Below are 16845 nucleotides of genomic sequence, written 5' to 3' on the forward strand. Positions count from 1 at the left end.
ACTTTTAAATGAAATAGTCTCCAAGCGTGGGCTTGGGACCATCAACAACGGCAGAATCGCCGTGCCAGAAACGCAATGTCCTAGGTCCTACCCCAAACATAAAGGAATGAGAACTTCTGGGGGTGAGACCCCGGAATCTGCACGTTTGACACCCTGATGTGGTTCTTCTGCGTTTTCCTTATAAATTATAAGTTGTATAAATACAAATTACAAATCCCTATAATTTTAATAGTAATTTTAATAAACGATTTCAATAATAACTTAAATTATATTAATTATAAATTAGTATACATTGCTATAGACATTGGGTATTAAATAGGAATGCAGGTTATTCGTCACTGTATGTGATGATTTTTTACTTTATACTTGAAATGCATTTAGCAAATCAGAATCAGGGATAGGGCTCCCGCCCCGTTCAGCCACTGTATACTCTGTGGCTGTCCTGTTTCCAGAACAACATCATTGTATTTACACACATGTACACATTCCTAGGGAAACCGCATATGATTATTTTGTTCGGGATTTTACACAAATGGTATCTTTTGTGTCATTCTGCCACTTTCTTTTTCATACTCAGCAATATCTTTTGAGGAACTTTCCATATTAGAGAGCAGTGGGCCACCTTGTACAAGGACCACCAACTATTCCCTTGTATATATATTTTGAAGCCATTAGCGGACAGTTGGGTTATTTACAGTTTTTTGGTAGTGCTACAGGGAACGTTCTTGAACATACCTCCTGCACCAGAGCGTGTAGGTTTCTTTGGGGACAGAAACAGCAAAAAGCTGAAACGCGGTTGGTAATGCAGGGATGGGCATTTTATTATTTTTTTATTTATTTTTTTTTAATTTTTTTTTTCAACGTTTATTTATTTTTGGGACAGAGAGAGACAGAGCATGAATGGGGAAGGGGCAGAGAGAGAGGGAGACACAGAATCGGAAACAGGCTCCAGGCTCTGAGCCATCAGCCCAGAGCCTGACGCGGGGCTCGAACTCATGGACCGCGAGATCGTGACCTGGCTGAAGTCGGACGCTTAACCGACTGCGCCACCCAGGCGCCCCTTTTATTTATTTTTTTAAGTAGGTTCCACACTCAGCATGGAGCCCAATGTGGGGCTTCAACTCAGGACCCTGAGGTTAAGAGTCAGGCCCTAATCAACTGAGCCACCCAGGCACCCTAAAGGATGAGTATTTTATTTTGTTGACGTCTATTTATTTTTGAAGGGGAGCGAGAGACAGCGTGAGCTGGGGAGGGGCAGAGAGGGAGGGAGACGCAGATTCTGAAGCAGGCTCCAGGCCCTGGGTCAACACACAGCCCGATACGGGGCTCGAACCCACCAACCGCAAGATTATAACCTGAGCTGAAGTCGGCCGCTCAACTGATTGAGCATTTTAAATTTTAAATGCTCTTACCCAAGCCCCTGGGTGCTATAAGGGAGTGTGTGAAGTGTCATTAAAGGAGGGCTCAAGCGCTCTGCACTTTCAAGTTTAGTCTCTTCGTTTTGGGGTTGATTTCACACGAAGTCTGGAGTTGAACATTCTGTTATGGCATCTAAAGATGCTTGCACTTCCCAGGACTAGTACAGCTGGCCCGGACTGAACCTCCTCTGCACTCTTCACGGGCTCCCTTATTTCATCCTCAAATCGCTGGTCCTTTGAGGCAGGTACTCCCAGAATACCAATGCCAGACCGAAGCCCTCACCAAGCCTGGAAGGTAGTGAAGCAGTCCTTGCAAGGTTCAAAGCCAGTGTCCTCTGCACTCCTTGGCGGTGGCTGTTCAGATTCTGGGTAAGCAAGGGACCCACGGGACCTAAATGCACATACTTGGACTGAGGCTTCTTCAAAGGCATATTCAAAGTGGACTCATCTCAGGAATTTACTAGGAAATGACCCACACGGAAAAGCCGATAGGACGTGCAATGCGGGTGATGCTATAGTGGGTAAAAGTAAAATTCAGATCTTCATCTGGATGCTGGTGAAAGACTCCCTCCGAGTTGCTGCGGCAGAGATGGAAATTTGGGGGGAAGTCATCATAAGCACTGTTACAAACAAAAGAAACCTGGGCAAACTTTGCTTTTGTCCCACGGGCTGGGCATTTCTCTCTACGCTCTGAGTCATCTCCGTGACTGGGAACAAGACGCTGACCTCATGTGCCTTCAGAGGGGAGCTTTCTTACAGTTCTCTGGGGCTGTCGTGATAGACACTGAATTTAACAACAGCCCCAGGCCTCGGGCCTTCAGGAGCACAATTGCAGTCTGTCTGTTTTTTCTCTTTGACACTTTTTACAGAGAGAAAAATGTGTGGCTTTTCTTGATGAGCAAACAGCCAAAGGTGTTCGGAAAGGTCTATCATTTTTCTGGTGGCAAGACACCCTAAACTAAATTCATTAGCAGCTCTTCTGTTTGGAATTTCAAAATATTCCCTGACCTACATAAATTCCTTGTTGTGTCCTCTACCAACGTAAGAAGATTAGCTGACATACACCGGGGCCAGAGAGCAAAGCTGTAGCGTAGCATAACAGAAAGGGGCTTGGAGACTGTCATTCCGTGGTTGAAGACATCAACACCCATGCTCTGGCCCTGCTTCTTCTCTTCCTAAGATTTTTCTTCACGTCTATAGTTGTGTGAAAAGTGGATTGTAGATACCGCTGTTCAGACACGAGACTTCTCCCTAGTTCTGCATGTACCTGTCATGTATTCACGTCTCTATATTTTCCTACCTTTTGGAAAAATATCACAGGAACACCAGGACAGACATTTGGCTATGTTTTATGAGCAGCTAACAGTAATGAGTCATACGGGCAAGTGCTGAGCTGGTGACCGCCGACTCAAATAAATCAGTTCCCTTCTCTGCTTCTCAGTTTTCTTTCCCTAAATGAGCATGACACAGTATACCCATTGGTTCATCCAGTGGACAAATATTTATTGAGCTTCGTCTGTGCTTTGTACCAGTGCAGGGTGCCAGAGCTACAGTGGTCAACGAAATACATAAGGTTCCTGCCCTTACGGAATTTAGATATCGGTGGATATCAAAACCTTGCAAGGACAAACACTCCGTATCAGTCAAAAGCAATACGCGTATCTGCTTATGGAAACATTCTTTTTTCCCCGTCTCTAAAACCAAGGATCCAGCATGTCTCCGCTATGCACTGGCCCTTGACGACACTTTAATGGCAATGAACTGTAGTTTCCTCAAGGACAAATGCACAGCTTTAGAATTTGCATGTTCCTGATGCTCGGGATGGTGGGGTAGCTGGCCCTGAGCCCCGAATGTGGCCTCAGGCCCAAGAGTCCCTACCCTTTTTCCTTTCCTAAATGGTCTTTCAGCTGGGGCAGGCCATTGTAGATGTTGAATATATGATCACCATGATAATAAAACTGGTATTTTCCTCCACAACTAATGATGGGTGAATCTGTGCAAAGATACCTTTGTTAATATTAATGATTTGAACAATTCAGTCCTGAGTGTGTAGACGTTCAGGACACTGCATTTCATGTTCATTAAACCTCAACTGGTTGAGACTAATGATTTCCCTCCCTGGTTTACACCCATGACTAGCCCCTGAAATCTGATGGAGGTCATTTTGGTCGATTTCATTTGGTGTGGAGTTAGACTTAGCTCACTGATTATAAAAGAAACCATCTTCTATCTTCACTCTCAGTTTGGATTATGATAATTTCTGGCCCTTCTCTTGGCTCTGAACTCACACAAATACTCCATTAGCTTGAGTAACTGCAAGTTTACTACTTAGGAAGTATGGGGGGTTCTCATGAATAACCCACAGCCATCCTCATTGCAGACTGAGATCTAATTAGTGTCAGGTCCAGGCAAAGGCCCCCCCCCCCCGGGAGGGCCCCAATGCTGATGGGGGACCAGAGTTTAGTCAGCTCTGGTGAGTCAAGCCCCTGGGTGCTATAAGGGAGTGTGTTAAGTGTCATTAAAGGAGGGCTCAATTCTTGCCAGCGTCTGTTCCTTTTACCACTACCTATGCCCCCAACCCTCCTCCACTCAAAGGGGCAGAACAGAGGACTGTATAAAGACAAGTAAAACCTCAGGCTGGCCATTCCAGGAGTGGCTTGAGAGAGAGAGACAGAGAAGAGAAAGAGAGAGAGGCGTGGTGGGCACCTGCATAACATGCCCCCCCCCGCCACTTCTCCCATCCAATCTTTCCATTGCTTTCTGAGGACTAGGTCCCTCCCCTTTTAACAATGTTCCTTTAAATTAAACTTTGAGGACAAAGGGTATTTGACACCTTAAGAAGTAGGATGCCCTAAATTTAGAGTCTCAATTCTGAACTTTTGAGTCTTGAAAGCCACTCATTCGACTACTCGTATAATTACTGAACAGATGGTCACTGAGTAGCTCCCACGTGCAAACACTGGGGATACAATGGTGAACACTTCCAGTCTCCATCTCGGAGAAGCTTATAATCTAGAGCGAATGTAAGCGATTATTGTAATTGTGTGTCGGAAGGGTCATGCCACATGGCCTGTGATGTGTTATGGGAACACAAAGGAGGCCACCCGACCCAGACTGGGGAGGAGGTAAACCAGAGGCTATAACCTACATTGCAGCTAAGACCTGAGGGACACAGAAGTAAGAAATGAGGATAGGACGTGCATATTCAGTTTACCTTTCCATCACTGTGATTTGTAACTTTGGGGGTATCAGAAAAAAGACAGGTCTTTCCTGAAGGGGGTCCGAGTGTAGCACCTGAGTATGACCTACCAAAGGCTGCCTCAGAGTGGTCATCGAGGCTCAGAGCAAACCAAGGTTAATATCAGTTAGGAGTGGATTGCTATGTATACCACAGTGCCCCTGACTTTGGGATCAAAATTCAAGAAACATTAAAGATATTTTCTGGTTTCCTTTTCTTGACTCAGCAAATTAGAGGCTAGAGGAGAAATAAAGGAAGAGTTACTAGCTCTGAAAACGTGGGTGCTAACGATTTCATGTATTGTTACCAGTTTTAAAAATAGTGCAATCTTGTCTATGTAATATAATTACTTATCATCTCCCTTGCTTAAAACAAATTGGAGTGATGTCTTCTAGGAAGATACAAGAGTGTCATGACAGAGACACTATGAATTTGTTGCGAGAGGTTGGGGGTTGAGGGAGCATTGGAGACGGCACATTTGGCACTGATTTTTGGCCCTTGATTGAGATTTAAGGAGGGGATGGCTCAGAGTCTGGTAGAAGACGTTGGACAAGTCATTACAAGTCAATGGAAAGTGCGAGATGTTCTGGCAACATGCAGGAACAGAATGGAGAAGCAAGCTGGGTGTCCCACGCATGGGTGAGAACACTGAAGGCATGCTAGGCAGGACTAATGTCTCTGAAGTGCCTCTAACATCCTATGCTTTCAAGTAGCCACACGACATTGTTTTATATCCTAACTTTGCGATGATAGCATTTATTTCGGCTTTAATGAAGATAACCTCATGAAGGAAAGGAAACAGAATTTAGGGACATTGACAGGATTGTTCTTTTTTTTAAATTGCTTTCTCATTTTTGTTGCTGTTAGCATCTAGAATGCAGGAAAATCAAATTAAAATAGTAATATTTTTAAAAATTTTATACAAAATGTTCAACCATACATAAGAGTGGAGAGCAAAATACAACAAACCCTTTCATAGGCTACCGGATTTGTCTCTGTAACCTCCGCCATCACATACACACAATTTTTGTCTGTATATTTCAGGAGGTATCTGTATCAAAGAATAACTTCTTTAAAAACAACCACAGTGGCACCTGGGTGGCTCAGTCGGTTAAGCGCCCAACTTCAGCTCAGGTCATGATCTCTCGGTTTGTGAGTTCAAGTCCACGTCGGACCCTGTATTGACAGTTCAGAGCCTGGAGCCTGCTTCAGATTCTGTGTCTCCTTCTCTGCTCCTCCCCCACTCACACTCTGTCTCCGTCTCTCTCACAAAAATAAGCATTAAAAACAAACAAACAAACCCAGAATGCAATTATCATGTGAGGTAATACCCAGAACATACCAAATTTTCCTAAGCTCCAATAGTATTTTTATAGTTATCTCATTCAAACTAGGATCCAAATAAGATCTACACATCATATTTGATCGAAAGAACACTTAAGTCTCTTTTACTCTGTAAGTTCTTCTCCCCTCCCTGTTTTCATGCCATTTACTTGAGGAAGGGGAGAAATGAGTCACTGTCCAGTGTAATATCCTACCTTCTGGACTTGGCTGACGGTTTCCTCCTCGTGTCATTCAGCCTGTTCTTGTATTTCCTGTAAGCTGGATTAGATTCACAGATGCTGTGGACTTTCTGACGTATTACATCACGAGGTACATGATGTCTGACTGTCCCACTTTTAGAGATGTAAAAATTGATCAGTGGGTTCAGGTGTTATCAGCGTGGCCCATCCAAAGGTTCCCTGTTGACCTCTCACCTAATACTTCCTGACGGTGGTTGCCTGGATTCCTCATTTCATCATGTGTTCCCGCGTGGGGGTTTTCTAACTGTATCATTCCTTCTGTCTGTAGTAACTGGAGTTCTTCTCTAAAGAACTCCTTATTACCTCTTTGGTTGCTCTGAAATACAGTTCATACCAGAAGGGCAAGGTAAGTGCTTGGATAAGTGCCTTTGTCCACTCTTAACTCAATTTAATCCCGTGTAGACATTGTTTTCCAATGTTCCAATTGTCCCCCTCCTTGGCCAGTGAGGTCTCCTCTAGTCGGCTTCTGTGTCGTTTTGACCTGACCCCAGCAGGACTCGATACCTCCCGTGCTTTTGAGAACAAGCTTCTACAAATTCTGATGAATTAACTAGACTTGGAAAATCCTTAGGTCCCCACCACTACCTTTTTTTTTTTTTTTTTTTTTGCCTGTCTATGACAAGAATGTACACTAGTTGTCTTGGTTAGGAAGGCTTTCAGCTATAAGTGAGCATAATGAACAAACGAGTTTTCAATTTTTTCATAGAACACGAAGTCTGCAGCAGGCAGCTGTTAGCATTTGTTCAGCAGCTCCTGAGGTCCAGAGCCAGCATTGCTGTGATTCTCTTGGCCTCTCCTTCCTGGCTGCAAGATGGCAGCTCCCATTCCAGGCATCATGCCCAATTGGGGCAGGAAGAAAGGGGAAGACCGGAGCCAGCTGCAGCTGTCCCTTTGTATCAGAGAAGCAAAAGCTTTCCCCAAACCGCCATGCCACCCCCCTCCCACCCAGCTGAATTCTACTCAGATCTTATTGGCCAGACTGGATTGGATGGACACCCCTATTTGCAAGGGAGGCCAGGAAAGTGAGCACTTAGTTTTGCTGGGTTCCGGGGTCCAAGCAAGCAAGGGAGTGGGGGCTGGGAGCGAACAGAGGCTACGAGTTCTGGGAGAGCGGTCCTGAGTCCTGAATCAATGTTCCGTATCTTTTTTTTTTTTTTTTTTTAATTTTTACAGAATGTCTAATATTCCTTGTTTTGGAGTCGGTGGGACAACTGAAAACAATTGTGGGCTAGAAACGAGTGGAGCTTTATTTACACGACCGCCCTAAGGAAAGGAGTGTCAGCTGTTTGGACAGCCCTGCCCTAGCGGCTCAGCTCAGCCCTGTTCCGCTGAGATGCCAGCTCCCGCTGCAGGGTCTATGCTGCCAAGTGTCCCTCCTCTTCCCGTCTGTAAGGGGACAGAGCGGTCTCACCTTCATCAAGACAGACACCTCATTTGAGCTGTAGTGGCCCGTACGGTGCCAGAATACCTTGCGGCTAGTTTCACAGAGGCCACTCAATCGTCACACTGTGAAGCAAAGAGCAGAGCTAACACGCAGCCAGCACTCCACCGACACCAAAACCCTGAGCTTAGTCTGCAGAGACTGACTCACAGCCATTGCCTGCAGCCTCCCAGTCCCGTGGCCGGGCCATCCCCTCTCCTCTCCCACCTGCCCGTGACCTCCTTACCATCCAGTAACTGAAGGCTGAAGCCTGGCCTAGCAGGGGCCCCTGAGACCCTCCTCCCACCAGCACTAGGCCATCCATTCTGTGTCCATACATTTACGGGCCGTTTAAAAAGGATTCTTTTACTGGGACGCCTGTGTGGCTCAGCGGTTAAGCGTCCGGCTCTCAGTTTCGGCTCGGGTCACGATCTCATGGTTTGTGAGACGAAGTCCCGCACCGGGCTCTGCGCTGACGGTGTGGAGACTGCTTGGGATTCTCTCGCCTTCTCTCCCTCTGCCCCTCCACCACTCATGTGGTCGTTCTCTCTCTCCAATGAATAAAACTGTTTTTAAAAATTATAAAAATAAAAATATTTTTGGTACGTTCCATGAGAAAGAACATTGTTACTATTCTTCCTGGTCATTTTTCTGGACTGTCCATGGCTGAAGGGCAAATGGGTAGTTAGTGATAACTAACTCAAGGAATGGAAGTGGATAATTTCATCGCTGACAATCTTGATTTCCTCAAGGCTCATAAGTCTTGTGTTAGAAAACCTGAGTTGTTCTGATACCGGTTCTATTTTTTCTTTAACATTCATGCTGCAAGCAAACGAAGCCAGACTCAAAAGAACACACTCCATTTCATTCCATTTTATAGTAAGCAACGCTATAAGAGGTCACGAGTGGCTACCACTGGGGGAAACACTGAGAGGGGAAGGGCACAAGGGCCTCTGGGGTGCTGGTTTTGTTCCTTTTCAATATCTAGGTATTGAAACTGCCAGTCACTAACCCAACATCCATCTTCCTTTCTCCTTTCTGTAAGAACCTGATTTCCTTGTGGGAATGGGGATGGCACGTGAGGCGCTGAAAACCCCATTTCCCGGCCTCCTTGGGAACTAGGGCTGGTCATATGACACACTACAGCCAATGAGATGCATGTGAAAATCAACGGGACTTCCAGGGAATCTCCTTTAGGCAGACAGGCTCTGTGCGCCACACCCAGAACTCCTCCGGGAGTGCACTAAAGGGTATACTGCCCTCAACCTCACTCATCCCAAATGTCCATTCACGCACCCGTAGCAAAATTCCCCCATGTCACTGGGTCTGTGGTTTGGTTCATTTATTCAACAAATACTTACTGAGCGCTCACGACAAGTTGGGCATGTGCTGATCAGGTGTTCCAGATTCAGATGTCCCGTGGCCAGGCCAGTAATTAGAGATGTAGGCCTGGGGTGAAGGACCAGAGCAGACGAAGGAGAAGCGAGGCCCTGGCTAACAAGGCGGGTGTGTGTGTGTGTGTGGGGGGGGGGGGGGTGGTGGCAGAGAGCCACTGCTCAGCTCTAGCAGGTGGTTTGACATGGGAGAAATTCAAATCTCAAGTTGCAAGATCCCATTTTGCAAGAGGGGCCAGAAATCTTGATTTTAGTTTTTGAAATTAAGTCTGCCATGTGGGTGGACTTCTAGCTATGGCAGAGTAAAACGGGACAAAGTATATTAGTTTTCTACTGCTACGTAACAAATTATCACAAATTTAGCAGCTCAATCAACACATATTTGTTAACTCACCTTCTTGTAGGTCAGAAGTCCAGGCAGACTCAACAGGGCTCTCTTGCTCAGTGTGTCACATGGCTCAAATCAAGGCATTAGTTGGACCAGGCTTCTAACTAGAGGCTTTGGAAAAGAATCCACTTCCAAGCTCGTTGAGGCCAAAGTCATCACATTATGCCACATGAACATAAACAAGGAAATCAAATCCAGCAGCATGAGACAATGACCAAGTAGAACTTACCTTGGGATACAAGGTTGTTTTGGCATCTGAAAATAAAAACAATGTGTCATATTAATGTAATAGACAAAACCTACATGGTCGTGTCAATACATGCAGAAAAAGCATTTTACAAAATCTAACGCTCATTCATGATGAACCTCTTAAACTCTGAATGTAAGGGAACTTCTTCAAACAGATAAAAAAACCACCTAAAAAAACCTATAGCAAATATCATACTTAGTAGTGGAAGACTAAAAGTGTTTTTGAGAACAAAGCAAGAATATCTACTCTCACCACTTCTTTTTTTAAAGGTTTTACTTTTATGTAATGTCTACACCCAACATGGGGCTCAAACTTACAACCCCGAGATCAAGACTCTCCTGCTCCACTGACTGAGCCAGCCACGCATCCCAAAGAACTATTCAATATCACTTCTATTCAATATCATACTATAAGTTATAGGCTGTCAAGAAGATAAGAAAAAGAAATTAAAGGCATTCAGACTGGAGAAGAAGAAATAAAACTCTCTTTATTTGCAGATGATATGATCCTATATCTGGAAAATACTAGTGTATCTGAAAATACCACCTAGAACTAATAAACGAGAATGCCACAGGATATAAAAATCAATATTTCTATATATTGATAGTGAACAACCTATAAAGAAAATAATGCAGTTCATAATAGCACTAAGAAGGAGAATATTTAGAAATAAAGGTGACAAAAGACGTGTAAGACCCAAAAACTACAAAATACTGCTGATAGAAATTTTAAAAGATCTAAATAAATGGAAAGATACACCATGTTCATGAATTGTTAAGATTCATTACTGGTAAGATGGCAATTCTCCCAAAATAGATCTATATATACAACTCAACTCCAATAAAAATCCCATCCTCAAAAAAAAAAAATTGTTTTGGATACTAGCTCTTTGTCCGATATGTCATCAGGAAAATACAAATCAAAACCACACTCAGATACCACCTCACGCCAGTCAGAGTGGCTAAAATGAACAAATCAGGAGACTATAGACGCTGGTGAGGACGTGGAGAAACGGGAACCCTCTTGCACTGTTGGTGGGAATGCAAACTGGTGCAGCCGCTCTCGAAAACAGTGTGAAGGTTCCTCAATAAATTAAAAATAGATCTACCCTATGACCCAGCAATAGCACTGCCACGAATCTACCCAAGCGATACAGGAGTGCTGATACATAGGGGCACTTGTACCCCAATGTTTATAGCAGCACTTTCAACAATAGCCAAATTATGGAAAGACCCCAAATGTCCATCCACTGATGAATGGATAAACTGTGGTTTATATACACAGTGGAATACTACGTGGCAATGAGAAAGAATGAAATACGGCCTTTTGTAGCAACGTGGATGGAACTGGAGAGTGTTATGCTGAGTGAAATAAGTCATACAGAGAAAGGCAGATACCATATGGTTTCACTCTTATGTGGATCCTGAGATACTTAACAGAAGACCATGGGGGAGGGGAAGGAAAAAAAAAAAAAAAGAGGTTAGAGTGGGAGAGAGCCAAAGCATAGGAGACTGTTAAAAACTGAGAACAAACTGAGGGTTGATGGAGGGTGGGAGGGAGGGGAGGGTGGGTGATGGGTATTGAGGAGGGCACCTGTTGGGATGAGCACTGGGTGTTGTATGGAAACCAACTTGACAATAAATTTCATATTAAAGAATAAATAAATAAATAGTTTTGGTAGAAATTGACAAGATGATCCTAACATTTACGTGGAAGTGCAACATACTTCCCATAGCAAAACAATTTTGAAAAAGGACAATATAGTTGGAGTACTTACTCTGCCCCATTTTCAAAACTTACAACAAAACAGGGGTGCCTGGGTGGCTCAGTCGGTTAAACGTCTGACTCTTGATTTCGGCTCAGGTCATGATCTCACGGGGTTCGTAAGCTCAAGTCCCAGGTTGGTCTCTGTGCTAACAGTGCAGAGCCTGCCTGAGATTCTCTCTCTCTCTTTCTCTCTCTCAAAACAAATAAGTAAACTTAAAAAAAAAAAAAAAACAATAGTCAAGACTATGTCACAATTATGTAAAGACAGACACAGATCAACGGAAATGAATAGGAAGGTAAATTGATTTTCAATGAAGGTGTCAAGGCAATTCAATTAGAAAATGACACTCTGACAAATGGTTCAGGGGCAACTGACTATCCACATGCAAAAAAACAAATCAATGACAAAATACATTGATAAAATAGATCCTTACTTTACATCATGCATACAAATTAACTCAAATTGGATAATAGACTAAAATGTCAAACTGAAAACTATAAACTTGAAAAGAAAACACAGGCAAAAGTCTTTTGACTTTGGCTTAGGCAAAAATTTCTTAGATATGACAGCAAAAAGAAGATTCATAAAAGAAAAATTCGATAAATTGGTATTCATCAAAATGCAAAACTTTGGCACCTCTAAAGATATCATTAAAAATATGAAAAGACAAACCACAGCCTGGGAGGAAATACTTTCAAGTCATATACCTAATCAAGGACTTGTATCTGAAATACAAAAAAAAATTCCTAAAACTCATGAAAACAAACAACCCAGTTAAAAGTGGGCAAAATATTTGAATAGATCTTTCACCAAAGCAGATATATGAATGGCTAAAAAGCACACAGACAGATGATCAACATCATTAGTCACCGGAGAAATGCAAATTAAAATCAGAGTGAGATGCTTCTACACTTTTATTAGAATAGCGGTAACCTAAAAGCCAAATAATGCCAAGTGTTGCCAAGGATGCAGAGAAACTAGAACCCTCATATATTGCTGATGAGAATATAAGAAAGTAAGTCACTTTAGAAAATAATTTGTCAGTTTAAAGTGTACAGAGTTACGACATGACCCAACAACTCCACCCAGCAATATACCTGAGAAATGAAAACATGTCCCCGTGTAGAGTTTATGTAATTATTCATAACATTATCCACGATAGCAAAAATTTGGAAATAAAGAAAATATAGTTTATCTGTATCATGGAATAGTATTCAGCAATAAAAAGGAATGAATTGATACAATTACATGAACTACAACGTGGATAAACCTTTTGCTAAGTGAAAGGAGCCAGACATCAAAGACTACAACATTGTGTTATTCCATTTATGTAACACTTCTAGAAAGGCAAATCTACAGAGATGCAAGACAAATTACTGGTTGCCGAGGACTTGAAATTGGAGTGTGATTGACTGCATATGCACGTGAGAAGACTTTTGGGGAGAGATGGGAACATTTGAAAAGTGGGTTAAGGTGATGGCTGCACAACTTTATAAATTCACTAAAAATCATTGAGTTTACCATGTAGTCTGAGTGAACTTTATGATCTGCTAATTAGGCCTCAATAAAGTGGTTAAACATGAAAATTAAATCTCTCAAGTTTAAATGTTCACGACTAATTCAAATTCTTTTGGGGGGGGCAGCTGTTGTGTCAGCACATAGCTCAACGTGGGGCTCGATCCCACAAACAGTGAGATCATTACCTGAGCTGAAGTCAAGAATCAGACGCTTAACTGATTGAGCCACCCAGGTGCCTCACACATTAATTCAAATTCTTAAAAGACCTTTGTAAAAAAAAAAATACCCCAAGTCTGTGGTGTGAGCCCTTGGGCTACCCTCTTGAAATGTCAGAGCCGAGTGGCAGGAATAGAAATCTGAATGAACTAAAATCCTCATCTCCTAAGAGTTGAAGATCCAATGACAGAAAATGGAAAAGTAAACAATTACAGCACCCAATGATAAATGCTGTATGTGGGATTTGCAAAGAGGTGTGGGCCCAGAGAATCCTTGGCTCTGACCGGGCGGGGCTTGGGGCACACCACAGAAGAGGCTGGACACTGCAGTTAGGTTTTGAAGCATTAAGTAGGAATTCGTGAGATTCGAAGTGCGGAAAGCGGAGAGAAAGGGTGGGTGACACTTCCATGCAGAGGGAACAGAACTGGCCAAGTCTTGGAGGTGTGAAAAAGCGGTTCCCTTTGAAAACTGGGGAGGATGGAGATATGGCGTACGTGGAGAACGGAAATAGCAAGAAAGGAAGGTGGGAGCCCCATCACGAAGGGTTTGGCAGGCCATGTTACAGTTTTCGGATGTGGGATGAAGGAGGGATTCACTTGCTGGAGGACACGGGCAGGCTTCTTCTGGCCTAAATTAAACTTGGTATAGCTTGGCAAGATCATATTGCACTCATCTAAAAATATTCATTAATATATCGCTTACTGTGTACCAGGCCCCGTTTTAATAGAGAATTTGCATTTTGATTCAGTTCCCAGAACAAACTGATACTGCTGGTCCAGGGAACACAATTTGAGAACCACTGCTTCCTACCCATTTTGTAAGAAAGGTATCATTATCACTACCCTTCCCCATGTTACGGAGGAGGAAACAAACAGAAAGCTAAGCAACCTGCCCAAAGCCATACAGCCTTAAGTGGTGGGGCTGGGATTCAACACCAGGCAACGACTGCCATGTCTCCTAGTTCACAGGTTGCAAAGAAGCAGAGTCAAGGGCTGGCATTTTCGATCTTTGTTTGCCACCATCAAAAATGTATTACACACACACCACACATTGGCCTTAACTGACACCTGAGATAAAAGAGTTAAACATGCCAACTGATGCCAAGGGGGCGGTGAGGAAAGTCTTTGAGGAACTCTGTAAGCCATTCCAATGGAGTATTATTTTGCTCCTACTGGGAGGAAGCCAGGATTTAGAGATGCACAAATATCAATGTACAAAATGACTAATTAAATATGGAAAAGAAAAATCTTTTAAATATCACAACTCAAAATTGAACTGTACATGAGTATTCAATATCTGTTGTTTTAAATAGATCTATTTTAAATTTTTTTACCAATTATGAAAACCAACAATATCTAGAGAAGAGAACACGCTGCTTTTGCAGGGGGGTAGCGGGGAATGTCCCAAGATGAAAATGGCAATTCTTCCGTGACTCTGCTTGCTTTTCGCATCTTGATCTAATTTATAGCATCTCCCTGGTTGCCTTCCAGTAAACAACTTCTTCCTTAAATTGGTGGCATTATGTTATGTGTGAGATCTGAATCACAGAGACTGTAATGCAAACCTGCGTGTTCCATCTCGTCGTTTTGTAGAGTGCTGTATATCTAATTAAAGCTTCTTACGGGTCCATAAAAAGACCTAACATTAAAAAAGCAGTCTGTGTTGGAGAAAGCCCCAGGGCAGACTGGAGGAGGGGCTTCTTCATTAACAACACACCTATTTGCTTCAATTCAAAGTTAAGTCATAATATATTAATTTGTATTTGTAGATTTTTAAATATTGCCTCAGCATCAATCAGATCACGTTACCAAATTTACGGTGTGGAACTGAAAATGGGTCATGTTCCTGCCAGCAGCTCTCCAGCTTCCCAAGAAACACTGGGGATGAATAAATGATTTGCCATGTGGCCAGCATTGACTGCATCCTTGACTTTATTCAAATCAATTTATTATTCTGTTCTTTTTTATTTATTGTTTTGCTCCTCTTATGCCCTTGTTACACTTACAGATTTTATTCAAAACCTGAGCTACCCAGCAACAACATAAATACTGTTTTCCAAGAGCCTATCTATTATGGCCATTGTTTTGTGGTTACTGTTACATCTCAGGGGCTATAGGCCTGGTGGCAGAGGCCATCAACCACTGGAATTCTCTTGGGAAACCATTAGTGTTGGTGGTCCCCCCCTCCCCTGACAGGGTTCTCTAAATAGTGTATCTCCCTGAGGGTAAAAGTGCATGGTTTTCCAACTTTCTAGTAACAAAGGACCAAATTCCACAAGCCAAGTGATGAGGAGCTATTGCTTAACATACAGTTAGAGTGACAACGTCAGTTTCAAAGTAAGATTTTTCTTTCATATTCTTTCTAAATCAGAGTGATCCCAGCGTTGGGCTTTGACCCATCCTTAAGGAGCAGAGGCCCATCCAGAGGCCTAGAGCCTGAGGCTTTCCCCAGCCAATGATCCATCACCCCACACTAGGGCATTAGGAGGCCCCCTTCAATAGAAAACCTGACGTTACTACCCTGAGAATTTGCACCTCCCAGCAATCCACTCTTACTTCTCAATCATCTTCAGACATGCAAAAGTGCTGATGTGGAGTCTGGAAAACACAAAAAACAAAAAACCATCCCTGACATTTGCAGGTCAAAGAGACACTTGCTAAAGCCACATATTTCTCTTCTGCATCCAGTCAATGTAAGCAAATTTGGAACATCAAAGCAGCTTTTTAAAATTGATTCCTTCACTCATTCTTGTGTCCTTCTTTACTAGGCGTCTTCTATTGGAAAGGTGGAAAGAAAGGAGAAACAGAAAGTGAAAAGCATATTGGAGAAACCTGGCATCTGGTTTGATGGCTCTCTCTTTTTAGGAACCTCGGAGCTGATCGCCATTGCAAGACAAGCCTGCAAGGGTAGGAGTCAGGAGATCCTCCCCCCCCCCCCCCCCACCCCTCTCCAGCCTTGGCTAAGCTCCCTTTCTGACCCACCTGGCCTGGTGACCATGTCACTCAACCATCTAGTGCCATGGTTAATGTCTGCTGTTTTGAATCCCGGACTTCGTGTGCCTTCACATTTTCCACGACCTTTTGCCTTTCCACCCAGTCTGCAGTGGAGACAGCTAACTGATGGGGCCAGGACAGGGTCTTCCCGCTGACCTTTAGCCAACGCTGCATTCAGATGGTGGGCTTCTCTACTTTTGTTTAAACAGCAATAAAATCAACAAAATTCCTTCAAATTGGGTTCCCAGAAATAAAACTGTCGACACGAAAGTGTATATATACACATGAATGTATATTTGGTTTTTTCTCTCGCCTTGCTTAAACTTGGGCGGGAAATGCGGTGAACCTTTAAAAGGGTAAAGTACGCGCTGCCCTCGGCCCCCTGCCCCAGGACGCAGTCAGGTGCGCACGCAGTCCCTTCCCTCCGATTTCCCCCGACAGCTCGCGCTACTTTTCTCGGCCATTGTCCCACGTCCCTGGAGCTTCTTCCTTCACCGTCCCCTCTCCTCGGGCGCGCCTCGCCTGCTTCCCACCGCCGGCCACAGCCCGGACTCGCCGCGGTGGAGGCGCCGTCAGGACGCCCTCCAGCAGACCGCACGCCGGGGCCCGCAGGTGCTCCCGGCCCCGCCCTTCCCGCCGCCCCGCCCCGGCGCTGCGTC

The 16845-nt window shown here is 43.7% G+C and overlaps 1 long non-coding RNA gene across 2 annotated transcripts; it reads right to left on the reverse strand.

Moving 5' to 3' along the window:
* Positions 1–1327: 1327 nt before the first annotated feature.
* LOC123575873 lies at positions 1328–16838 on the reverse strand. 2 transcript variants are annotated; one of them, XR_006701046.1, is made up of 8 exons: positions 16175–16838; positions 15749–15790; positions 11469–11670; positions 9448–9696; positions 9021–9108; positions 7651–7745; positions 6195–6555; positions 1328–1996 (listed from the first exon to the last, which is right to left on the reverse strand). It is a non-coding gene; the product is annotated as an uncharacterized LOC123575873 (long non-coding RNA). The 2 variants fall into 2 exon arrangements; XR_006701047.1 differs by lacking the exon at positions 11469–11670.
* Between the last annotated feature and the right edge of the window lie 7 nt (positions 16839–16845).

Source organism: Leopardus geoffroyi, chromosome C2 (genome assembly GCF_018350155.1).
Source record: "Leopardus geoffroyi isolate Oge1 chromosome C2, O.geoffroyi_Oge1_pat1.0, whole genome shotgun sequence".
Classification (NCBI taxonomy): Eukaryota; Metazoa; Chordata; class Mammalia; order Carnivora; family Felidae; genus Leopardus; species Leopardus geoffroyi.